Below are 27885 nucleotides of genomic sequence, written 5' to 3' on the forward strand. Positions count from 1 at the left end.
TTATTGCAGACACTGGATTTTTGAGTATGCTGCGATGGATTCTGTCCTGCGTGCTGCCACTCTGCAGGCTGCCCCTAACATTGTTCAGTGGTCTGAGGACATGCACACTGCCTTTCAGGACTTAAAGCAGGCCCTCACATCGGCCCCTGCCCTGGGGCTCCCTGACTACCATCAACCTTTTCATCTACACGTCCATGAGAAGGGGGGCTTTGCAACGGGCATCTTGGTGCAGAAGCATGGCTCTAATTTCCGGCCTGTTGCATACTACTCATCTCGACTCTCCCCTGTGGTGCTTGGTATGCCTTCATGCCTGCGGGCTGTGGCCGCAGTGGCGATAGTGGTAAAACAATCCTCTCCCATTGTACTGGCCAGTGATTGTGTAGTACATGTCCCACATGCAGTTTTGCATATTCTGAACACCTCTGCTACTCAGCATATGACGGCAGCAAGGCGATCTGTTTATGAAGCTGTAATTCTTTCAAGTCCACACATCACTCTTAAACGTTCCCCCCCCCCCCATAAACCCAGCTACACTGGTGCCAATTCCAGATTTTGAAATAACACATGACTGCGTCACAACGATTGACATGTTTTCCTCCCCCAGAGCTGATATGTTGCAAACCCCTATCCCTAATTCAGATATGATTCTGTACACAGACGGGTCTGCGAGCAGGCCGTCTGACACAGTACACTTAGCAGGCTACGCTGTTGTGAATGACTGGGAAGTTTTAGAAAGCCGGGCCTTGCCAAATGGCACGTCAGCTCAGGCTGCAGAGTTGTATGCTCTGCTCAGGGCGTGTATTTTGGCTCAAGGTAGAGTTGCAACCATTTTCACAGACTCCAGGTATGCATTTGGTGTGTGCCATGATTTGGGTGTCTTGTGGAAAATGCGCGGTTTCTTAACATCGGCTGGTAAGCCTATTCAACATCATGCGTTAGTAGCTGAGCTATTAGACGCTATCCTGCTCCCTGCACAGCTAGCAGTAGTTAAATGTGCTGCTCACACAAATTCTAATGATCCTATTTCGCGTGGAAATGCGTTAGCCGACACCGCGGCTAAACAAGCAGCAGTTTCCTCCTCTTCTATGGTACTCCAATGCCCCTCGACACAACCCGCAGAAACCATTTGTTTGCCTTCCTTTAATGATGGACATGCAAGCCCGCGCTGATGTTATGTTAAGAATGTCACGAGGCTCAGGACCCAAATGCACAACACCAGAAACAGATTAGAATTAACAAGGTCTTTTAATTAAGGTCAAATACAAAACGCTCACTTGGAGGATCAAAAACTCTAAACCAAAAAACATCTACATGACTATCAAAAATATACTTCACACGATCAAGGGATGACTGGCAGGCTTGACGAGACAAGACGAACTGACACAAGACAAAGGGAGACGCAGACTATATATACACACTAGGTAAGGGGACACAGGTGGCAACAATTAAGGGAGGGGCTGACAATCACACTGGTGGGAAAAACACACCAGGGCAGGAATGCTCTGAAACGAGAGGGAAAGGTTACTACAAAATAAAACAGGAAATCACAAGACAAGGCAAAAGACAAAAGGACTGAACTAAATAAATTAACTTAACACAACTGTCTAGACACCACAGTACCCCCTCCTTTACGGACGGCTCCGGACGGCCCAACGAGTTCAGGATGGCTTTTGTAAAAATCCTTTATCAGGTTCTGGTCCACGATGAAGCTAGACGGGATCCATTCCCGCTCTTCCGGTCCATAACCCTCCCAGTCCACTAAAAACTGCTGACCCCTTCCTCGTTTTCTGACCTTCAGCAGACGCTTGACAGTGTAGACCAGACCTCCATCAATGAGCCTGGGAGGAGGGGGGGGCTTGGAAGCGGGAACCATTTTGCTTTCCTTGACCGGCTTGAGTTTGCTTACGTGGAATGTTGGATGGACTCTGAGTGAACTAGGCAGGCGCAAACGAACAGACACAGGGTTAATACACTTTTCCACAGTGAATGGGCCTACAAATCTTGGTGCCAGCTTCCTAGAGACTACGTTCAGGGGCAAGTCTCTGGTGGATAGCCACACTTTCTGACCCGGTCTGTACACAGGTGCAAGACGGCGATGCCGATCAGCCGCTTTTTTCATGCGGGCCGAAGTCCTAAGGAGGACCCGACGTGCTGAAGCCCAAATGCCATGACAGCGCCTGACCAGTGCGTGTGCCGAGGGAACCATGACTTCTTTCTCTGTCTGAGAACATGGGAGGTTGGTAACCGTAGACGCACTGGAACGGGGTCAATCCGGTGGCAGAGGTAGGCAATTAGTTGTGGGCGTATTCTACCCACGTGAGGTGTTTACTCCAAGAAGCTGGGTTTTGGGACACCAGGCACCGGAGGCAGGTTTCCAGTTCTTGATTCAGTCTCTCCGTTTGTCCATTTGATTGGGGATGGTAACCGGAAGAGAGGCTGACAGAGGCCCCGATGAGGCTGCAAAACTCCCTCCAGAAACGGGAGACAAACTGAGGACCCCGGTCTGACACGATGTCCTTGGGAAAACCGTGGAGACGACAAACATGGTGCAACAACACTTCAGCCGTTTCTTTGGCCGATGGCAGTTTAGGCAAAGCAATAAAATGTGTCATTTTAGAGAATCTATCCACCACCGTGAGGACGGTGGTGTTACCTTTGGATTCTGGCAGTCCGGTGACAAAATCCACTGAGATGTCGGACCAGGGCCGACTGGGGATAGGCAGCGGCCTGAGCAGACCCATCTGGGGCCTGGAAGAGGTCTTATTCCTGGCGCAGATGGCGCAGATGGTGCAGGCGGCCACATACTCCTTGACATCCTTCTCCATAGATGTCCACCAGAACCGTTGCTTGATGACGTACATGGTTTTTTTTACCCCAGGATGGCAGGTGAGCAGCGAGGTGTGAGCCCATTGAATGACCTTGTTTGAATGACAAACAACCTATTTGGGGGGCAACCCCTAGGTGTCGGGCTCTCACCGTTAGCTCGTTTCACCTCTGTTTCTATTGGCCAAGTTACCGCTCCAACCACACAGTTTAGTGGAAGGATGAGCTTTGGTTCCTTTGCCGAGGGTTCAGGATCAAAAACACGAGAGAGTGCATCTGGCTTGACATTTTGTGAACCGGGTCTAAATGACAAGGAAAAGTTAAAACGAGTGAAGAACAAAGCCCATCTTGCCTGACGTGAGTTCAGTCTCTTAGCTTTTCGGATGTACTCAAGATTTTTATGATCCGTCCAGACTATGAATGGTTGCTCTGACCCCTCCAGAAAGTGTCTCCATTCCTCAAGCGCTGTTTTGACTGCCAAAAGTTCTCTGTTGCCTACATCATAGTTGCGTTCAGCAGGTGTTAACTTACGTGACAGAAAAGCACATGGGTGAAGTTTGCTGTCCTTGGCTGAACGTTGTGACAACACAGCCCCAACTCCATCATTGGAAGCATCCACCTCCACCACAAACTGCCGTAGTGAATCAGGAGTGATGAGAACAGGAGCAGAGGTAAACCGTCTTTTCAATTCCTGGAAAGCTTTGTCGGCCTGTAGAGTCCACAAAAACTGAACATGGGTTGAGGTGAGTGAGTGGAGAGGTGCAGCTATGGAGCTAAAATGTCTTATGAAACGTCTGTAGAAGTTAGCAAAACCGAGAAATTGCTGTACCTTCTTCCTGTTGGTGGGTGTGGGCCAATTTGCGACAGCACTGACCTTGCTTGGATCCATCTTGACCTGGTCCGGAGCAATGATGAAGCCCAGGAATGAGACAGTGGTCTTGTGAAATTCACACTTCTCCGCCTTCACGAATAGTTGGTTTCCCAGAAGGCCTTGGAGGACCTGGCGGACATGCTGAACATGGGACTCTTCATCAGGAGAGAATATCAATATATCATCCAGGTAGACAAACACAAAATGATTCAAATATTGTCTGAGCACGTCATTCACAAGAGCCTGAAATACAGCAGGAGCATTAGTTAGCCCAAATGGCATTACTAAGTATTCATAGTGGCCACTGGGGGTATTGAATCCAGTCTTCCATTCGTCCCCCTCCCTTATCCTGACCAAGTGATAGGCATTCCTCAAGTCAAGTTTAGTGAAGATCTTAGCTCCTTTTAACAGTTCAAAAGCAGTGGAAATGAGGGGGAGAGGGTACCTGTTTTTTACCGTTATATCATTCAGGGGAGAGTAGTCTATGCAGGGTCGGAGGGATCCGTCTTTTTTACCCACGAAGAAAAATCCGGCGCCAGCAGGAGATGACGATGGACGAATGAGGCCCGCCTTCAGAGATGAGTCAATGTAATCCGTCATAGATTGTCTTTCAGGACCAGAAATTGAGTATAGACGTCCCTTGGGAATGGGGGCACCCGGTAGTAAGTCAATTGCACAGTCATAAGGTCGATGAGAAGGCAACGTAGAGGCCCGAGTCTTACTGAAAACCTCCCTCAGGTTGTGGTAACAGGAGGGAACATTGGGCAGGTCTGGTAAGTCAGAGGCATGGTCATGAGTTACTTCCTTCGTCTCCACCTCACTACCTGAAGTAACCCTTCCTACAGACAGCCCTTCAACTTCTCCTGGTGAAACCAAACATGTATGATTACATTGTCTTCCCCAACCCTTCACCCTACCAGAACGCCAGTCAATGTGAGGGTTATGTCTTTTCAACCATGGGAAGCCTAAAATCATAGGGTGTTGTGAGGAGTCGAATAAATGGAATGTCATGAATTCTGTGTGGTTGTGATTTATGATAACCTGGACGGGTTCTGTGTGGTGAGTGACTTGAAACAATAATCTTCCATCAAGGGCACTGGCATTTAAAGGTTGAGCTAAGGGCATGGTGACAATGTTCAAGCTTTTGGCAAAATTCCAGTCCATAAAACTTTCGTCTGCTCCTGAATCAATGAGAACATTCTGTGTTAAGGTTTTCTTACCTAATTTTACTTGGATAGGAGTCAGCGTACGAGGAGAGTAGTCAGAAGTTAGTCGGCTCACCAGCGCCCTCCTCTTGCCTGGGGAGCCCCGTCTTTTAGTGAGCAAGCGGCCATCAGGTGTCCACGATGCCCGCAGTAGAAACACAGGCCCTGGCGGAGGCGCCGTTCCCGCTCCTCCAGTGAAAGTCTTGCTCGGCCAAGTTGCATGGGTTCCTCTGATGTGGTGGATGGCGTTGTCAAAGGAGGCTTGATCCAGACCCCTGGAAACGAATCCTCCCTCATCCGGATGCCACGAGGAGGCCCCCTGGAGCTTGGTGAACGAACTGCAGGATGTTCTCTTTCTTTTTGTCTATCCCAGAGCCTATTATCTATTCGTATAGCCAGAGCAATCACAGAGTCTAAATCTTCTGGAAGATCTAATGGGACTAAGTGATCTTTGACAAGGCCTGAAAGTCCATTTACAAAGGCGTCCAGCAAGGCCAGATCATTCCAGCCACTGTCTGCTGCTATTGTCCTAAACTCTATGGCATAATCAGACACTCTTTGATTTCTTTGCTTGAGTTGAACTAGAGCTTTAGCCGCTTCTCTCCCTGGCGCTGTACGATCAAAAATCTTTTTAAGGGAATCAGTAAACAGTCCGAGTGATCTGCAAAGGGGAGAGTCTCTAGCCCATTCTGCTGTAGCCCACGCTGCTGCTCTACCAGTCAAGTGTGTTATCATGAAAGCTATTCTAGACTGGTCTGTTGGAAAAGCAGAAGGCTGATGTTGATAATGCAGGTCGCATTGGACTAAAAAAGGACGACAGTCACCTGAGTCACCGGAGAATTTCTCTGGAGATGCGAGACGAGAGCATGAAGAAGAAGTAGGTCCTTGGATCACAGCCTCAGGCAGGGGTGCAGCCGTGGAAACAGTTTGAGATCCAGCTTCCAGGTGGGCAAGGACACGAACAAGCTGATCTGCCAGGTGGTTTACTTGGCTGTTCACAGATGTTTGGAAGCTTTCTTGACGACCACTCAATTCTCTCACTCCCTGGTCAATTGATTTCAGCTGATCGTCATGCTGAGACAAAAGCGTGCCTTGTGAGCGCAGAGCTGCTCTGAACCTGTCTGGGTCGGCTGGGTCCATTCTTTGGTCAGTTCGTACTGTTAAGAATGTCACGAGGCTCAGGACCCAAATGCACAACACCAGAACCAGATTAGAATTAACAAGGTCTTTTAATTAAGGTCAAATACAAAACGGTCACTTGGAGGATCAAAAACTCTAAACCAAAAAACATCTACATGACTATCAAAAATATACTTCACACGATCAAGGGATGACTGGCAGGCTTGACGAGACAAGACGAACTGACACAAGACAAAGGGAGACGCAGACTATATATACACACTAGGTAAGGGGACACAGGTGGCAACAATTAAGGGAGGGGCTGACAATCACACTGGTGGGAAAAACACACCAGGGCAGGAATGCTCTGAAACGAGAGGGAAAGGTTACTACAAAATAAAACAGGAAATCACAAGACAAGGCAAAAGACAAAAGGACTGAACTAAATAAATTAACTTAACACAACTGTCTAGACACCACATGTTAGGGAGAAAGACTTATGGCTAAGACGAGGTTGTACACTTGACGCTGAGTCCAGCTTGTGGCTCCACCCAGACGGCCGGAAGGTCTGTCCCCGTTCATTCCTCCATGTTTTGGCACATGTTGCACATGGCAAATCACATGTAGGAAAAGGAGGGATGAATGGGATTATAAAGTCACAATGGTTTGCTCCAGGCATTACACTAGCTACACAGACCCTTGTAGATAGATGCATGATATGCCAGCAGACAAGAAGAAGAAAAGGTCCAGTTCAGCATGAACATTTACCGCCCCCCTCGGGGCCCTTTGTAAATATGCAAATTGACTTTTCACACATGCCACCATGCCAAGGATTCAAATATCTTTTGGTAATAGTGTGCCAGTTCTCCAAATGGGTAGAGGCCTACCCTACCAGAAAAGAAGACGCCAGAACAGTTGTAAAGTGTCTTCTCAAAGATGTTGTCCCTAGATTTGGTGTTCCAGCAGGGATTAACAGTGACAGAGGTCCAGCATTCATTTCTAAGATAACCCAGAGTCTAGCTACAGTGTTAGGGTTCAAATGGCAATTACATGTTCCCTATCATCCACAGAGCTCAGGCCAGGTTGAGAGAATGAACTTGACTATAAAGGAAAAACTCACTAAAACAATGTTGACCACAGGACTAAAATGGGTAGACGCGCTGCCGCTAGTTCTGTGCTCAATCAGAAACTCACCAAATGCAACGACAGGGCTTAGCCCACACGAAGTATTGATGGGAAGGCCAATGTTCACAGGATCTAGTCCTCCAGTAATGCCCCACAGACTCACTCTTTTGTGGACAGAGGATTACATGCCTAACTATGTCAAATATCTAACTGACATGTTGAGAAAGTTTCACAGGCAGGTGGCTGACAGGCTCCCCCAGCCTGGTGAGGAGCCCACCCACCCTTTTCAGATTGGTGATAATGTACTAATCAAATCGCTTGAAAAAGATTCTTTGTCTCCCAGGTGGAAATGTCCTTTCCAGGTATTAATAGTGACCAGAACAGCCCTGAGAGTACAAGGTAGAGCGGAGTGGATTCACGCTTCAAGATGTCGTCTCTCTCCTCTACCGGATGCTGGCGTGTGAAGGCAGTCACCATCATCGTCATTCTGGGTTTACTGTACCTGGCCAAGAACGCCCTGCTAGATGAAGCTGTGACAATCCCAACGACAGGTGGCGAGGGACCTCGCCCGTCTGAGGGAGAAAATAAGGTGCTCTTATCTAAGAGCGCAGACGACTTGACCACTCAGGGTCCAGACCCTGAGGGCAAAACAACACCAACGGGCAAAGAAGTGCCTAGCGACAAGGACAGGCTGTATCCAAACACCACACAGACACTCAGTATGGTGCAAGAGACACAAAGAGAGAGAAAAGGAGGGAGAATAAGGAGGATTGTCTCCCTCCCTGATCATAAGTCAGAGACTATTGCCTTTAACTGCCCAAGTTCAATATGTGACTCATCTAACTGTATTATTGTGTTTCCTGTGTCCTCAGTTTACCCAACATGGGAGATATATCCAAAAAGCCAGTACTCTTGGTTCAGGTTCGCACCAGAGGGGGTAAGGATGGCTCTTAACACCATCGAAGAAATGCCCCCAGAACTGTGGTGTAGCACGATAGAACAGTTCGAGGCACTGATAAGGAAGGAGGTAAAATGTACAGTGCGGAAGCCAGATTACCGCATTCCCAATCTAGGTGATACTGCATGCACAGTTACTGGACCAAATAGCAAAACAAATGTTCCATCTACTCCACTTAAACAATCAGGAGGCGAGGTAGATTCTTCAAAAAAGGCCTTAATTACTCCTTATAAACAAACTAAAACTAATTCTGCAGTAAGTTTAATGTTAGACTATGCACATGAACGTAATGTTAGCAACTGTTGGTTGTGCCAAAATATGCCAGAATCAATGCATTCTCCTATGTTTAGCCCAATTCCTTTCACAAAAGCTGATTACGGTTTAGTAAACTGGAATGACATAGCATCTAGAATTAGCGATGAGGCTGGGGATTGTTACACTCCTTCCTACCCAATAGACTCTGAAAAACCTTTACAGTACAAGGGCTTAGTCTCTCTCATTGTTGATACAGTAAACAAAGATTACCTGCCTGACGGTTTCAAACGTTTGATGTTTTTAAAACTAATATATATGAAGAAATACGTTAACCTAGCTTTTGAATATAGATTCCAGTTAGCTCTAGCTCAGACTAATTGTTCAGCTAACTTTACAAGTCCAACATGTACAATGCAACCACACACACCCGCTTTGTTAGTGGAAGCGTTGGTAACAGTTGTGCCCTGGTTCGGCTCTAGGACAGTGGACTCCGTTGAGGTTAAAATACATGACTGTACGCAGCCAATACCCTTAGGCAAGCCCCCTACACGTGACTGCTCAGTATATGTCCCCCCAATTGTTGTACATGAATGGAAGAATGTGTCCATCTGTTTCCAGAATGCAGTAGGATCTCACACCTCTCCTGATGTGGGACACAGCGACTGTAATGCCATAGTGAGAGTACATATAGCCAGAATTCCCCTCCCACAGAGAGTTTACTTAGTTTGTGGGGACCGGGCCTATGGATGTGTGCCATATGATATTTTTTATGGTACCTGTTATCTAGCCTACCTAATCCCTTTAATCCGTAAAGTAGAGGCTACTGAGATTGCAGCAATACTTCCCTCTCTACACAGGAACAGCAGGTCAATTACACAAGGACAACAGATAGCTAGCCTATTCTTGCCTTGGTACGGCATTTATGTTACTCAGCAGGAAATTGTCGCATTGTCTAAAGTGGTAGAACATCATTTAAATGTATCCAACACAGCGATGTTAGCTGAACACAAAGAATTGCAGGAAGTTAGGACAGTAGCACTACAGAATCGTATGGCGCTTGACCTCCTCTTAGCTGCCCAAGGAGGAACATGCAAGGTGATAGGAAGTGAGTGCTGTTCTTTCATATCTGATGTCACACCTGAAGTTATGGACATGGCTCATGATACTTCCAGGGGAATAAAAGAATTGCATGAAACTCATGGGTTTATATTTGGGGAATTAAGTGGAACTTTTGGATCTTGGGGAGCGGGGCTGGTTAAATTTGTTGTTACTGTTTCAGTGTTTATCTTGGTTGTGCTAATCCTAGTGATCTGTTTGATCACTGTAGTTAAATTAGCCATACGAAGGGTTGCCAAGACTGCCCTCCAGGCCCCACAAAGGCTAGTTGGACATTCAACTGTACAGGACACAATATTAATGTACAATGCCGAGCTTCCGGACCCCTGGGTCTCCATCGTGATCTCCGACCCGTGGGTACCTCCATTCAGCGATTGAGATGTTGTTTAAAGTTGATATTCTGAATAAAGAACAGATGTTTTGATAATTGATTACAGTTGATACACTGGATTAAAGGACAAATGTCTGATTTTTCCTTTGCAGGTTGTGATACAAATAAAATGTCTGATTTTCCTTTTCAGATTTTGAACAAGTGTATTTGAATGAAATAAATGTATTACTAAGTGCCTTACTCTTGAATAAAGCGTAATGAAGTAAACGTAAAGTAATGTTAAAGATTGAGGACACTGTAACTTTACAGTTTACAGATTGATCGATTCATCACTGCGAATGTATACCTTAAACTAGGAACCTTAGCTGGATCTCTCATGATTCTGATTTATACCTCAATTGGATTTCTCATAATCCTAAATGATACCTCAATTGATTTCTTATAATCCTAATTGTGTTTTTTAATAAGTAATTGCCTTAAAGTAAATCTTTAAGATGTAAGCTGATTTAGAATCTGTGTTTGATGAATGAGATTAACTGAGTGATAAATGATAAAAGATCTTATTTTTGAAACATATATTTTGCTATAATATTTTGTATCCCATGTGTTTATTATTGTACCTTTTGACAAAAATGCCAAGCACTGAAGAGAGATGATTTTTATTATGATTGACTGTGTTCAATCATGGTGATTGAAGTGTTTTTCAATCTTGTTCTATTTTGAATGTAATGAATGTATCTGAGCCCACCCAACTCTGAGGACGCCTATTGATTGTAAGTATTGACTGAAATATTCTTAGACTAATGTTAATTGGTTATCAATAGATTGATAAAAAGAGTGAATCTGTAAGAGAATATTTTCATCTGATCTGTTTATAGAGTCTCTTATTATTCCTTAGAGTCTGTGATACTGCAAACATCTGCTTGTAGTCACTCAAAGACTCCTCTGTAGGTTGAGGTCACAGGTCAAACGCTTCTCCTATATCCGTGGGGGGTTTGAGACCTGGCAGCATCTCTTTGAGACAAGCAGACCATTGTCTCGCATCGGCTATTGATTTAGGTATACGCGGGCTTTCTGGAAGCCCGCCTCTCCTCGTGTTGGTTAGATGTGTTGTGTCTTTTGGTTCAGAGATCACGCTGGTGAAACACGGGACGGTGTGCCACTAAGTGATCTCCCCGGCCGTATGTAATTAATGTACTGTGATCAATAAACTCTCGGTGCTTTTGGCTAACAACGGTTCCAGACTCCTTCATTCTACCTCAACATTGCAACAACATAAGTTTACCTTCACAACCTGTATTATACTTAATGTATGATTGAGACCTGTATTATACTTAAAGTATGATTGAGACCTGTATTATACTTAATGTATGATTGAGACCTGTATTATACTTAAAGTATGATTGAGACCTGTATTATATTTAATGTATGATTGAGACCTGTATTATACTTAATGTATGATTGAGACCTGTATTATACTTAATGTATGATTGAGACCTGTATTATACTTAATGTATGATTGAGACCTGTATGACCTATTCTCATCCGAGAAATGACATTTTCCTCCCTTCTTTTAAACCCCACCTTCCTTCCATCCCCCACATACCTTTGAATGTTATAAAGATGTCTTCCTGTATCACTAAGGTCCCAATGATCTTGCCATGTTGTTTGTGCATATTTCTGAATGAATGTTTGAACCTCCGCTTTGCTGAGTGGAACTTCTATGTCTATGTTCATACTTCTGAGTGTTTGTTTGGCCAGAATATCCACCTGTTCATTACCCTCCACACCAACATGAGCAGGAACCCAGATGAAACGAGTTGCTCTGCCTTTGATTTGCATTTTATATACAATTAGAAATATTTCATTTATGATGTCCATTCTAGATGAAGATCTGCCTGATCGTATACTCGATAATGCTGAAAAGCTGTCAGATGCAATTACACTGTTATGTATTTATTTCTCCTCTATCCATTTCAATGACAGTACAGCAAATGTGCCAGTGTTATATTTTCAGTGTTAGTGTTAATCAGCAGGGTTCAGTGTTATTTTAACACTTAGTTTAGTCAAGCCAGAGCCATATAATAGAAGAGTTACGACATCTCCGTTCACTCCAATGGACCACTTTTTTACAGCAATGGCGGATCGTGGAGCCTCTCAATCGTTCCCCGGAAGTTAGCGCCAAGCCTAGCAGAGCTGTAGAGTTGCAGCATAATAGACCGTTCGTGACGGACTTTTAAAGGTAAGAAGAAGTTTAAAGATGTATATTGTGGATATTACCAGTACATCTGATTCAAATTAACATGTGTATTAAAGGATGTCAGTGGATTATCCCTAAATTAGTAGATTTAGGGAACGTTTACAGATAACAGATTAAGCTAGGATACCGAAGCAAGTTAGCAACAGACGTTGAACAGCCTTTTAATTGTAAATTCCGTTCTCTTAATGTAATTTGGTCCAACGTTGTTGAATTAGAGAAGAGGGGCTTCTAAACGGGATTGTATGCGGGGGTGGAGGGAGTTAAATATTAGATACATATAACTTTGGTGCGTGTAAGAGTGAGTGTTTTTAGCAGAGCCATATTGTGTCCTTGTGATTATGTTGATTATTACCTGTCTGTATAATGTTGCAGCTCAGCTGATTTGGGATTGATGGCAAAGGGAGAGGGACTTAAGTGAGAGTGAAAACACAAGGTAAGTTTAATACTACTGTTTTATATAAGTAAGCATACTAAACATGTATTCTATCACTGTATTATATAAGTAATCTTGTTAGTAACCTACTGTATGGCAGGTGGAGGGGCAGTGATGTTACAGGTGGAGGAGCAAGACTGCAAACTCACAAGACAGAGAAATCAAAGTTTGTTCTCCAGAGAAGAGGTTGATTTCACTTCAATTTTTTTATTTCATATTTTCTAAAGATGTGGAAATGGCAACAAAAAAAAACTTGAGAGCTGTAACCAAGACAACTGTAACAACATGAGTAGAGAGCCACCAAGGTTTTTCAAGTCCCTCTCTTACTCCATTTTGCCAACCCAAACTTCCAGGTACATGACGGGACACCTTGCTTGTTTTTGTTGTTTGTTCTGGCTGGGTGCTAGCAGGTGGAGGGCAGTGATGTTGGCAGGGTGCTGGCAGGTGGAGGGCAGTGATGTTAGCTGGGTGCTGGCAGGTGGAAGAGCAATGTTTAGTCCAAATATTTCCATTGCAATGACTAATGGAAATGATTGCAGCTGTGGATCTGTTTGGGGGTTGCTGGATGTGGTAGCTTGGCTGCTGTTGTTCCTTTTCACAACAAATCAGAAATGACAGAAAAAAATAATAATGAAAAGATGGCCATTTTGGAAGCAAGAGCTAATCCAAAATGGCCATCTTTTAATTATTATTTTGTTCTGTCATTTCTGATTTGTTTGGCCTCAATTCTCAGCCTCAGCCGTATGAATCTTTTTACGAGTTTTTGTTGTACTCCACAGCATGACGGAAGCCTGCTGGAGAGGGCCTGAGCTTCTTTCTCCAAGACACCCACTGCGTTGGGGAGCTGCATGAGGGAGGAACCAGTCTTGGTCCTAAATAGTTCCTCAATTTGGTGAATGAAGTCAAAGGCTTCTTGGGAGGGACGACAAAGAGCACCTGCCTTGAAGTCTTTCAAGTCCACTAACAAGCTGTTGTCACCAGAAGGACTATCATCATGGTGCTCTGTGGCAATTTAGCATTTTTCACAGATGCTGGCAAACTTGATGATTTTGTGGACAATGTAGCCTGCAAGATGGAAGAGAATACATTTCTCAGTTTTTGTGAGGTCAGGTGCAGCTGCTCTGTTCACCGCCATCAGCTGTTCCACTCTGACTGATGGAGTGATTTTTGGCTCCCCTTTGTCCAGGAAGTCTGCCAAAAAGCTACTGTGGTCTTCCTGGTAGCTACCAGAGCTGATGGTGGTGAGGAACTGCCCCACAGATATGATTCTCAGTGCATGATGGAATTCCACTGGAGTTGGGACAGGATTTTTAGACCTCACACAGCTGAATGTATTTTCAAGAAAGTCTTGTGTGAACCTTGACGTTAACACAAACCTGTGTCCTTGTGTAAGCATCTCCTCTTGTATGGCCAAAATTGATGTTGTTGCCATTATCACCCCTGTTTGAACAGGCTTCCAACCTCCCTTTTGACCGATCTTTATCCCACGAAACAGATGGACGATGTTCTGGAGGACGGTGATGGCCTTTTGGTACTCCTCCATCTTGAGCCTGCTCATGGCTGTAATTGGATGGCGAGATGACATCAGATCAAACCAACGATCAACCTGCTCCAGGAACCACGCTGTCGCCAGGTATGACAGAGGGCGGTTTTCTTGCTGCACCATGTATTTCAGCCCAGCACTTGTAGCCTTACTGAACACATTTAGAGCAAGACCAACCTTGGGGTCACCTTTCACACTATAGCTGTGATCATGAGCTATGGGCTTTGTAGATAGAGGTCCCGGGGTGAATCGTGGTGCAGGGGCCCTTCTCTTTTTGACCACAGGGCGATGCACGAAGATGGTGGGTATAGCCTCTGCTCTCAGCCTAGTCTTGCCCTTTTTTGTCTTGACAAACTGGTCTGCATCAAAATGTGCCTGCGGAGTGACTTGAGGTTACTTCACACACAAAACAACTGTGTCTGAATCTTGTCTGCCCACATACATATTCCATAGTGGTTGAATACACAGTATTATGAAACACTTTATACTTACTGGACATGTTATACTCATTACATACTGTATATAAAATATGACCAAGAATGTGAGACAACTTTATAGAAATTCATATCACATCTGTTACTGATGCCATGTGTCATACTTTGTTAAACTCACAAATAATAAAGTTCCATAACTTCAGTTAGGAACAAAGACCACACCTTATCTCCCCAAGGCAATTTCCCATCCAATAGGTGTGCTATATAGGTGTGTATAACCCTTTCTCCTGTCTGTTTATCCCTCTTTCAGCACAAGAACCAGAGGGGGATTCAATGGAGCGTACATTCGTACTCCTTTCTCTGAGCGATTTGAGCATCCCCAGGCAGCACAGCAAACCATGGTGGCCACTAGGAGGCAGCACAGCAAACCGGGACAACACGGAGGAAAAGGCACAGACAAACTGCATGATATGCTATTCAATGTTTATTGAATTCCATGTATTTGCAATGGATGTTCCTAAAACAACACATTTAACATCATCATCATCATCATGTGCTAATGCTGCTAGTCCTTTGATAGTCACCTGTCGGTCTCCTGTCCTTTCTGAAAGCCATAAAGATGACATTAGTCATTTAGATAACTTGAGTCCTCAATTACCATGGGATTACTGAAACTACCATGAATTTAAGAAAATGGTAGACATTAATCTAATCTGAATTTTAAAGCATTACTTTAGATCCCCTCCCTCTAAATATATCAATAAACATTAGAAAGTGATGCTCCTGACTACCATACAAGTTTAAGAAGATAATATTGGTTTTAAAGAATTCAAAGCTATAAATAAACATTAACAGGCTCTTTAACCAACATGTAAACTAGTTGTTCACACTAATCCTAATATCACTTAATATTAGCAAATTCTATTTTATTTTTTAAAACATTGATGTAAATACATACACATATCGATTTGTTGTATAAATATTGCAAATCAAAACCTTTATTCACTAATAATTACCAAAAATCGTAGTTCTATCTCCTGTTATCAATGCATTCACATTGCCCGCCATGAACTTCCGGGGAACGATCCTCTTCTACATGAACCACGTGACGATAACCGTTTTTGGACTTCCGTTGGCGTAACTCTTCTATTATATGGCTCTGGCCAGATATATTAAATAAACACTTTGTCATACAATCTAAATGTTGTGTTTTTTAGCGTTACCTGGTGATTTCAAAGAAAGCTCTGTTGACTTACTGTCAGTGTTCGACATGAAGCTAGAAGCTACCTTACACACAGTTGATCCTGAGTCCTGTCAGTTAAAGTGTTTCATAGTTAGCTTAGCTTAGCATCAACCTAGCACTGAAGTATATGGATGTTATGTGACAGTATTTCTGAGAAAAAGTCAGCTGAAATGGTGGCATAGTTGCCACTGCTTTACGTGTCGACAGCATGTTTGAACGTATTTGCAGCAGTAAATGTGGCTGTTTGGCCACTGACGTTGCCATAACAACACCTGCATTTAAATGTGCAACCTCTTTTTGTGACAGATTTTTGCATAAAATTATAATTCTTCTGATTGATATTTCCTATTGACAGCTAGTTTCTATGTGAACATTATGAGATGGACAGCCAGCTAACAAGCTTTTTATACAAATATTCCAGATCAAAGCTAATCCAGTGGGGCTCCTGAAAGGGGGCAAGGGACACTATGCTCCCAAATATTAAGCCTTGACCCCCATCTTAAAATTGATATGATCAAAATATTATCGGAGGCCTTTTTTCCTCATTATCATGTTAAATTGTAAAGCTTTCCTTAGTGTTGAATGCAGAAAGATGACTATATTAGAGTATTACGTGAAAATGACTATATTAAAGTGTTAAGTGAATATATTAAGTGAATTACTCAAACTGCATTTGTATAGGAATTATTCTGTCCTATTGGCAGATAACTCTTTACAAGAGGTTTCCAATGTAAATGTAACTATTTTCAATTGGTTAGTATTACATTTTGTGACAGTGTGGTGACACTCATTTTAATGAAGACACATTTGTGTATCTTTAAATTCATTTATTTGACAGAGCTGGAAACTGATTGACTTACATACTTGTTTGTGTTTACCTACACAGTCATCACAGATGAGCCAAACAGAGTAGAGGATAAAGAAAGGGGAACAGGAGAAAGGGACACACAAGAAGGAGATACAACAGACAAGAACGACAATGGAGACAACAATGAACAGGAACACCATAACAGACAAGAGTCAATGGGTAACATGACTGATTTAGGGACTGCAGATACAGGGCCATGGCAAGTGAGACACCACTGCTTTCCATCCAGCATGTTTGGCCAGCAAAAGAGATCATTTCAACCGCAAACAGCAAGTGATGAGGGAAGCAGCAAGAGATGAGGGAATATTATTTCCTCCTTCCATCCCTTTTTTCTGTTTAATCTGATTACTAACAACTTCTAATAATTTGACATAGTTTATGATTTAATTGGAAAATGAAGTGTTTTTAAATAATAAACCCGTTTCTGATTCTGATTCTTTGATTTCTTTTTGACATATGGGTGTTGAGAGATGTATCCATATCTCTTAATGTTGCTCTCAAAGTGCACAAGATTGATGCTTTTGACTTCAATATTTAAAAAAATCTTCCTGGGAGACCCCAGAAGAGGTGAGTTCCCCCCGAAATAGCACTATCTCTGCTTATGTAACTCCGGTGTAGTGTCCCCTCTGCAACAGATCACTCAGAGCTGGTGATTACTTTCCTGCATTTCAATGGACAGCATATAAAAAGGACACGTGAGCTGCATTGCTTAAGAGATCCTAACATGCTATCTCTTTTACAAAATAAGTGTCCAGTCAACAACAAAACATCAGTGATCATATAGTCGTAGTGTCTTTTTCACAAGCAATGTGAAACATTAAACTTATACAAACTGGTGTACAAAACTCACATACCTGCGTTGATCTCCTGGAGTGTCTCTACTCTTTCTTCTCCACATCTCTTGTCCACCATCAGAGATTGCAAACATTTCAGGAACAGCTAGAGGTAGGGGACAAACAACTTGTTCGCTGGGCATGTCAAAAACCTCCCTGCTTTGATCAAGACTTTAGGGAGCCTTTCAGCCCCTCTAGCAAAGGGACTGGAAAGCAAGCTTTGAAAATGCATCTACATGCTGTCATGTTCCAGACACTGCTCTCAACCACTCAGGGCCTGCACAAATACCTGCAGAAAGAAACAATTGACTTGGTGCAGGCAGTAGATTACAAAACAGCAGTTGAGAACACACTGAAAAGTTACCGAAGTAACGAGAAAGCACATGAGGTCTATGACAAGACCAAGGCCTTGTGCAATGATCTTGATATTCCCGAAACTGTGACGCAGAGGAAGAAGCGTAGAAACATGGAAGACTTTGTAGTCAAGGCATCATGTGGAGCAATGTGAAACATTAAACATAAATAAACTGGTGTACAAAACTCACATACCTGCATTTCAATGGACAGCATAAAAGGACACGTGAGCTGGGTTCTGGTGCTCAGATTAGCTATTGATGATCACGTTGATAAATCATATAAAACAAATAGCCAATCTCACAAAAAACATGTTGCTGTGACTGTGAGCATTAAACAATTAACATTAAACTAAACAAACACAACAGTACGTTATTGTCCTTATAAAATAAAAACATACATTTTGTCCACCGAGATAATACAGGCACCTTACCCTCAAGAGATCCTCACGTGCTTTGAGAATCTCCCACAATCCATTGCCGTAACAAAGCTAATGCAGGCACACGTTTGTGACACCAGATGGCGCAATTGTGTATGTGCGTCTTGCAGTAGAAAATTTGACTGTAGCGCCGCCACTGTGGGCTAAGCCCCCAATAAATAGCCGCATTCACACCGCAGGACTTTCCCTGGTACTTTGGTTCTTTAGTTCCGTTAGTACCAATAATGTTGCGTTCTCCCAGCCGGGACTACTCAGTGCCGGGAACTCTTTTGGCCATTTTCAGTCCCTGCAAGAGAGGTGGTACGAACCTGGTGATAAAAGAGTGCCAATTTATATTCTATTTATATTGGCTGGGTGAATTGCAAACCACGCCCCGTTAAACTCTGAATTTGTTTTGTTAGGCAGCCATTTTTTTCCTCGCTACAAAACCACATCCACACCTGAGCGAGTAGTTTTTTTGTACTTTAAAGCAGTTATGACCACACGTACTACAACACCGGAGCGGTGGAACGATGAGGAAGTGTCGGCGCTTCTGGCAATTTACTCTGAGGACGGGATGCAGCAGCTTCTACAAACAGCAGTTCCCAACTCCAAATGTTTTGAGCGATGTTGGCAAAAGCTACTTGAGCTGGGAATCGTGCACAGTGCACACGGATGCCGGGTAAAAATAAAGAAACTCAGGCAGGACTATAACAAAATGAATGACCACAATAATAAGAGTGGTAACGATTTTCTATTGTTATTATATATATATATATTGCCACTGTTTTTTAATACTGACACCTAACTTGCACTAAGGTGTGTCTGCTGCTATATATTGCCACTGTTACATTGTTTTGAAACGACTTACACTTTATTTTACATTTCACACTTTTATTTAACTTCAATGTACATGCATACGACACACCTGGAACAGCGTGATGCCGTTATTGTTATGTCTTGACTGTTCAATAAAACAAACAAACTTGCGAAGCTTTATTTATTGTGTCCCACCCCAAATTTGCAGAATAGAAGAATGTGAGAGCAGACAGGTGTCGGTGGTTGAATTTATCTACAATGTTGCAACCTTGTGCAGCAATGGCAGAAACACAAGTCTTACACACATAAACACAAGTCATTTATCATGTCATTTGTTTTAGATAAATAAGGGGAAAACACCAAACAAGGGTTAATGTCCTTTTCCAGAATCAGCCTGAGGGGGTAATATATATATATATATATATAATAAATACATAAAGATAAAGTCCATTGTTATAATGGGGTATTTTATTTGTAAATTACCCTTATTACCCTTATGAACTCCATCATATCTGACGTCGGAAAGTAAACAAACGCCTCATACAGCGGGTGGGCTTTATACCCCCTCGCCCGTGTAGTTCTTCTTCTCTCGTTTTTTGTTTTACTCGCCGTGAAGTGGTTTTGCGGCCTGCCAGTAAACCCAGAGAAGAAGAAGACAAAGTGACGTCAGCGTAATCTAGCCTCAGGGAAAGTACTGCGGTGTGAATGCGATTGCCACTAGCCCCCTTGCGGATTCAGTGCCGTGGTACTTTAGTGCCGGCACTAAAGTACGGCAAGTCCTGCGGTGTGAAAGCGGCTTTGATATAATAATTATTATTGTTTGGAGTTGGAATATGCCTTTGTTTTGTACATCTGTCTATTTTCATTTCGTTGGCGGGGTTGAGCAGTGCATTTGGAAGTGTGGCGGAACGTTTGTGTTCCGGGGACTGGTTACATGGACGGACTTCCGGTGTTTCCTCAGAAGCAATCTGGAAGGGAACCAAATAACTCGTGTCCTCATTGCTCCTGTCTCACCTGCTCATTTACAGGTTGGTAAAAGCTGCAAAACTCATATGAACCGCCCCATAATGTTCGCGTATATAGTGTGACGGCCCACTAAACGTGTGGAGTGTTTGTAGCGCTGTTTACTTGTTAAAAATAGTGTATGAATGTGTGTGCGTATTAGCTTAGCTTTCCCCGAGCGGCGCCATCTTGGGGATAACGTGGTCTGACACGGAAATGGTGCGAGTGAGATAGTAGGCTTGTTTGAGACGCGTTGCGGCTCGCCTCGAAAGTAGACGAGAATAGCCGATCGCAGCCCGGGGAGGTCTCAAAAAGCTCGCCTGAAGTCGGACAGCTCGGAGTCGGCTTTGTCTTCTTCTCTCGGTTTTTTGGCGGATTGCAAACAACTTTAAGGTGCATACCGCCACCTCCGGAGTCGGCTTGACTCGGTTTGCATTTATAAAGAATGCACACATGTGTTTAATCGTTAATGTCAGATATGTACTCAGTAAATACATTTGTTCCTGCTCAAGATTAGATTCAACTGTATTGTTATTGCACATATTACAGGTACTGAGACAACGAAATGCAGTTTAGCTTCTAACCAGGTGCAACAAGCAGTAAAGTGAAAAGTAATGTACACAATCTACAGAATAAAATATAGAATGAATTGAATGATGAATAAACAGTGAGGGGTATGAATACACTAGATATCAGCCTGTGAGCAGTATGAACAGTGTTTATGAATATGCTAAGATATATAAAGTATGAAAACGCTAAGCAGTGCAAGTATAGTATAAAATATATAGATATTAATTTCATGATGATAAATATTGTGGAACAATGATGAAAAATGTGAATGGAAGTGGCGACGTAAAACTGACACAAAACAACAACAAACTTTTGCCGAGCCAATTGGAGAGTTTCATCACCAGCACGTGGTAAAAACCACCAATGAGCGCTCAGCTCGAGATACCAGTGAGTGGTTTCCCATCAAGCATTTCGCTTCCGCAGCCCGTGGGGAGGAACTGCGCCGCCTCGCTCTCAAGGCTGCGGGCGTCTTTGTCCCGCGAGATTTCAACGTCTCATGTAGGCGAGCCTCCAGAGCAAGTCGGACAAAATGACTAACCATCATGCAACGCACGAGCAAGACGTTGATCGCAACTGCGCAGGTCTGCGCAGGACTCGCTTGTCTCAAACAAGCCTAGTGTGTCTGAAGGCTCCCGCCCACTAAATATTTCCATACATGTGAAGTTATGAATAAATATGCACCTTATGAAAGGTATAGTTTAGGTAGTGTTATACTGGATGTTTGTTACACAAGTATGCTGTAGTGTTTGTAGCGTTATGATTCTCTAGTTTAAATGCATTTTAGTGACCTGCAATGAATGGCAGAAGGGTAATAGTCGAAATTACAGTTTCAAGGGATATTTAATACAAGTTTAATACTGTAAAACAAGATGTATGAAAGGTACAAACAGATTAGTGAATGTAAAGTTCAGCTTGAATGTGTGTTTGTCACAGAAGGGGTTATTGACAGTGGATGTGTGTTGATGGAGCTGTCAGAAAAGTGAATGATTAAGTAAATACATTGAAATGCAAAAGAGAATTAAGATGTTTAAATACGTTTGCTTCTGTTGGTAGTTTTATTACACAATCTGGAAGGAAACCAAATAACCCGTGTCCTCATTGCTCCTGTCTCACCTGCTCATTACAGGTATCATCACTGTTACTGTGGTCTTCATATCTGGGACCCGTAACATATACATGGAGTTCATTAAACAGTCTCACTAGCTAATGTTTGCTTTCTGTGTTAACTTAGTGATAGTTTCACACATATAGCGTTATAACGGTGGTTCAAACAACCATTAGTGTCACTTTCTATGTGAATAAAGTCATTTTAATGAAATAAAAGTGAACAAACTGTGAGCTGTAAGTTAGAATGTAAGTTGCTACACAGATTATGATGAATTATATCTAAATATTTGTATTATATTAATAATAATTTACACAGAAAAACAACTTTGTATCGTAATGGTTAAAGTAATTTGCATGTAACGTTAATAACTATCTGACCTTTCTATCATTTTCTCCTCTGCTTAGCATCACATTGACTAAATGGATCAATTTGGAATATGTTTAGGTCACAGCAGCATAGATAAGACAAGGCACTGCACATGGTGTGATAAAACACTACATATAAGCATCTAGAAATATAACATATCATTGAATAAACTCTTTGAATTCCTCCTCTTCACTGCTGACAGTTTATGATGAATTATATCTAAATATTTGTATTATATTAATAATGAAGCAGCTCTGTGGTCTTCATCAGGACATCTGATGAGCAGCATGGAGGAGAAGAAAGAGACCCCTGGAGCTCAGGTCAGTGTGCACTTCATCACAATATATTCCTAATTCCAGCGTTTCCGCCAGGCGGGCGTCTTGCCTTCATTTGACGCCCTTATTCAGCTCGGAACGCCCTATACAGACATAAATAAAGCAGCGACTGTATTCGCCATGACACGGACAGTCTGTGGTTTGTACTTGTTTAACTTCTGTCTAGTTTCTAAACAGATATGAGGAGCTTTGAGCTCTGAGGGCTAACAGCTAATGGCTGATGTTGGTTTTGTGGTTCACATTGTCACTACCCGATCTGCAGCCCTGCCCTATCTGCAGTGCGCATGTGCGAGATGGTCCGCCATATTTGACAACTCCATACGGCAACTCTAATAGGACATTTGACATCTAGACGGCTGCCCGATTTGCATTGTGCATGCGCGAGTCATAAACGTCTCAAATATCTTTATTAAAATATTTTGTTATTTGAAATAAAATGAAGGACATTCATAGTTAATGTAATTAGATATAAATTATGAATGCCATACATATTGCATACATTCACAGTCAATATTTCTTCAGTATGTATGATAGCTGTCTAACAGAAGTTACTTCCATTTCTCACTTATTCTGACAATGTACTTAACCCAATAAAATGACCTAATATAACCCAATATGTCCTATTAGAGTTGCCGTATGGAGTTGTCAAATATGGCGGACCATCTCGCACATGCGCACTGCAGATAGGGCAGGGCTGCAGATCACACAAAAATAAAAAAATAATAACATGTGTTGGTAAATATGAACACACAACTCCCATGTTTAAAAAACTCAATCTATTCAAATTTGTTGATATAGTTAAGCTTAAAACAGTACTGATTATGCACAACATTTTCCATAACAAAATGCCTACTAACTAGTGCTGTAGCGACGCGTCGTCGACGCGTCGACTTCAAAATATCGTCGACGACATATTTCCGCGTCGACGCGTCGCCACCATAGACTGTATGACGCCACACACACGTGGGTCACCCAAAGTAACAAGCAGTTCGCAATCGCACTTCTAACACAATGGAGACTGAAACGGCTACCAACTCCTCCTCACAGGATTGCGCACGAAGCCCTCAAACGAAAACATCTCGCCCCAGGTCTTCAAAAGCATGGGAATATTTTAAAGTTAGTCCAAAACGCAAAGATATTTATATATTTATATCTCACTGAGATTGCTGCTTGACCGGAAGTAGCAGCTAGCTGTGGTGGCAACCATTAGCAGCTAGCATTTGCTATCCGATTTAAAATGGAATTATGGATTATAAATTCAATAATTTTTTTATACATAGACGTTAAAAACCTATGGATTAACCGATTCAGCCGCGTTTTTTCTCATTTGAATGCCATTGAACACGTATTTTGATCAGATTGACAGCTACGGCGGTGAGACGATCTCCCTAGAAGCTCTGTGAAGGTACGTGTTGTGATGACTGTATTTGCTTCCCCTGTCGCGAGTCCGGATCACTCAGTGATGATACTATGTACCTACATAATCTGTGGAGTCTCAGCTTTAATCGGATATCTTGTATGTGCAGCTACGATAAGTAATAAGGGTACTTTTATCTTGAGATCTGTGCCAATGTCCGTTAGCATTTTTCGCTCAGGGGTCATTTAGATGCTTCTTATGAGATTTGTGTTTTTGTTTTGGTAAACATGGTTTGTATCGTCAGTTAGCTGAGATTATTTCCGTTAATCTGGTATAACACATTAATAGGTTCTTAAATATTAAGATCCCCTGAGACACAGTATCGTGAACAATTTTTTTTTTACATTACGTTTTTTTTACATTACGTTTTTTATGAATTGAACAACAGAAAAATAATCGTTCGATTAGTCGACTAATCGATCAAATAATCGCCCGATTAATCGTTTTCAAAATAATCGTTTCCCCCCAGCACTACTACTAACATTCAAAAGTAGTTCCAAACCACGTCAGGAAATACCCAACCAGGCATCCTAACTGGTTGTGTAGCAAGCCCTGTAGAACAACCATCTAATCACACAGCTGATCCATAATCGGAGTTAGAACGTGGAATGGACTTCACCCAGACCTTTCAAGTGTTACTCGTCATCAACAATTCAAAACTAAAGTAAAAACAATTATATTTGCAGATTACTCCAGCTAACAAATATTGGATATTCCCAGTGTTATTTATATATGCATTTACTTTTTTCTTGCCCTAACTTTTATTTATTTTTTTCCAGTTTTCATTAGTTTTCTTTATTTCTTTGTACTCCTTAATTTCTATACGTTTTTGACGAAATAAATGCCATTGTTATATTGATGCTAATGATGACGCACGGGAGGGCTACTCCCCATAAGCTATGCTTCAGCCCTCCCGCTTCTACTAATTTTGTTCATTTGTGTGTATGAATTATACGTTTTTGTTTTTGTATGATTTTAGTAGAATCAATTAAAAAGAGTCAGGCATCGTAGATTGTAGCCAACTTTCCGTGAAAAACAATAAAGAGGCCTCGAGAAATTCATGACAGTACCTTGTGTATGTCCTTAGTGTGTCCACGTTGTTGCTCAATGAGCGCAGGTTTGTGAGAATGATGGATGGAAGTGGTGGTCGGCTGAATCTCCGCCGTATTCTGAACGCCTCCCCTCCTTCCTCGTCTCTTTTTCCTGGTGTTTCTAAGCGGCTCCCGAGGGATTTCATCCAATAACAAAGAGCACAGATGGCTTGGTGTATTCGTAGGAGGCCGATCACATTGTAGCTCTAGCATAGCCTCGCGTCTGTAGCAGCGCAGAAGCCGGGGCTCCTCGCCATACCTGTTCGTGCTGTCACTCAGGTGTGTCTTGGAAAGTTGAATGGTCTGCAAAAGGCAAATGTAATCCACAGGATCAAAAGCATGGTCTCTCAAAATGACGTTTTAAATCAGTTAAAAGACAGTGGTTATGAAACTAGAGTTTTATTTTCAACATTAACAACAATGGAGAGTGGGGCTCTGAAATCATAAAACAGGTAATAGGGGGAATAATTGGGCAGTTCTGTGTGTGTGTGTGTGTGTGTGTGTGTGTGTGTGTGTGTGTGTGTGTGTGTGTGTGTGTGTGTGTGTGTGTGTGTGTGTGTGTGTGTGTGTGTGTGTGTGTGTGTGTGTGTGTGTGTGTGTGTGTGTGTGTGTGTGTGTGTGTGTGTGTGTGTGTGTGTGTGTGTGTGTGTGTGTGTGTGTGTGTGTGCGTGTGCGTGGTTAAAACGTAGCAGCCTGCGGTCGCTCGTTAGCTGTTCTAATGAAGGTAAACACAGTGAAGGCACAGCTCTTTGCAGCTGCTGCTGCTCTTCTCAGATTCTGCTGAGTTACACGTTACTGCCTCCTGGTGCTGCAGAGATTTCATGAAGTGAAGGAGGTTTTTCTTCTATGAAGCAGCTGTGGGCAGCAGATACTGTGAGAGTTACAGACATGAATACATAGGTCAAGGCAGACTGGTTCACAGACTCTCCTGTTTTGCCGATCCGGTGCTTGAACAAATAACTCTACACCCCTGGCCGAAATGTCCCTAAAATGAAGTCCGAGTTTGAAATATATCTCAAATAATGTATGTATTTCCCCACATAAACATAACAGTCTGCAATGAAACGGCTGTCTCCTGTGCGCTCTACTTCCTACTTTCTCCCTCTTTTTTTTCTTTCATTGCCCTCTAGGGGCTTCGTACAATACAAAAACAAATGCGAATATTTTATTTTAAAAAGTAAAGTCCTTTCGAGTCATCTGTCTCAAGCCTAAGTCTCAAGTCATGAATACAAAGTCAAGTCGAGTCTTTTATCAATGTTAGTCAAGCAAGTCTCAAGTCAAAAAATAGGCAAGTCAACTCATTAGACTCGAGTCAAGTCGTGTGACTCGAGTCCCCCACCTCTGGTATATACTTTGGTTAGAATATTACTGTATCAAATATAATAAACACAAACAGTTGATAAGTAGTATTTTGTTAACTAAAGGTTTATATTAAAGGGGACCTATCATGCAAAATGCACTTTAGTACGTCTTTTATACATGAATATGTATAAAAGAAGAAGAATATATACGAAGCGGAGGGATCTAGATCGGCATGAAGGCACATTATGCAATGTGCACATTATCCCGCTTATCACACGGCCACATTCTCAACAAAGTAACGATATGACTCCCAATATTAATTGAAATGCTTTTATGGATTTAGAAAATTATTTTATTGATTTAAAAAATAGTTGTATGTATTGATTTAAACTGACATGCATCCGCTAAGAGAAATAGTCTGTTGTTACCGTTTGAACTAACGTAGCAACGGCAGGAACTGCTTCGATAGTGTTTTTGAGGAGCTTTGTGATTACAGATTTGAAAACATTGTTGCTTGCTTTAAAAGTAGCACAATTCATTATGTCAAACCTTGGGAAGTATCTAGATATCCCTGCCCTAATGCCAAAGGAACTGCACACTGAATATGTGTCGCCGTTTGATGTCTATGTCTGGACCGCTGCGTAAAAAGGAGGGTTTCTGCCCCGTTACTTCTCTTCTTACTTCTATAAGAATAAAAACGGTGGACGGAGATCTATTTTTCTCCCCCTCTTCTCCCCGCTGCAGCCCATTAGCTGATCTCAGAGCACAGGTCAGCTGCAGCTAACAGAATCAGCCACCTGCAAAAACAGCGCTGAAAAAAAATGAGGCGTGGCTAAAATGCAGAATCTTTTTTGGTATTTTGAAAAAAAAACTATATTTATATACTTTATATAGGTATGGCTCTACAATATATTGTTCAAATATAGCATGATAGGTCCACTTTAAGTGAGTTTTTATTGTGTTAACTTGTGTATTTATTAGTGCTGTCAAAATTATCGCGTTAACGGCGGTAATTAATTTTTTGAATTAATTGCGTTAAAATATTTAACGCATTTAACGCATGTGCAGAATGGCCCGCCCCATACGTGCCACCAGTGGCAGCGCCAGGGTATGGCTGGGGTAGGCTACACCCATACCAAGAAATGGCTTAGCCCCACCATGAAAAATGATGTTAAAGTAAGCAAAATAAAGTCTGCCAACTCGCACGGAGTAAATTGCACAGACAGCAGTTAGTAAGATTGATTTCAGTAGCCACGGTTTTGAAAACTTTTGTCACGTAGTGATCGTCTTCTCAATAGAACATCTTTGATAACGGCGTGGTGTTGTTGCAGAAAAGTCCCGACGGAGAATACTTTTGCTGTAGTACAGGGGTGCACATAACTGGTACGCAGGTTATGTGCGTAATCTGAAATGCGTACCGTCACTTGTGTCACAAAGCGCATTTGCGTACCGACGTACTTGTGAAGCTTTTCCAGAAGGCGGTTAGATCACCGGACGACAGAGTCGGTCTCCGTGTGCACAGACAGAGCTGCTGTTAACGTCGGTCTGTACAACGGAATTGTGCCAAAACTACGCCAACCGGCTGCGGAGGGAGACTCCCCCCCTTCACTGGAGAACTGCGCTAAAACAGCTGATCACAACGTTCACACTCTGTGGTCACGAAGTACTACACTAGCCCCCCCCTCT

The 27885-nt window shown here is 42.6% G+C and overlaps 1 long non-coding RNA gene and 2 pseudogenes across 2 annotated transcripts; 2 read left to right on the forward strand and 1 right to left on the reverse strand.

The window, feature by feature from the left end:
• LOC117551909 overlaps nucleotides 1–27885 on the reverse strand; it is a 430097-nt pseudogene that overhangs the window by 174231 nt on the left and 227981 nt on the right.
• The window catches only part of LOC117551910, a 354701-nt pseudogene that overhangs the window by 127619 nt on the left and 199197 nt on the right, over nucleotides 1–27885 (forward strand).
• On the forward strand, nucleotides 19901–25461 carry LOC117551914. Of its 2 annotated transcripts, XR_004569870.1 has the most exons (4): nucleotides 19977–20036; nucleotides 21634–21706; nucleotides 22325–22374; nucleotides 24301–25461. It is a non-coding gene; the product is annotated as an uncharacterized LOC117551914 (long non-coding RNA). The 2 variants fall into 2 exon arrangements; XR_004569871.1 differs by lacking the exon at nucleotides 21634–21706 and having other exon boundaries at nucleotides 19901–20036.

The sequence above is a fragment of the Gymnodraco acuticeps genome, unplaced genomic scaffold, assembly GCF_902827175.1.
Source record: "Gymnodraco acuticeps unplaced genomic scaffold, fGymAcu1.1, whole genome shotgun sequence".
Taxonomy (NCBI): Eukaryota; Metazoa; Chordata; class Actinopteri; order Perciformes; family Bathydraconidae; genus Gymnodraco; species Gymnodraco acuticeps.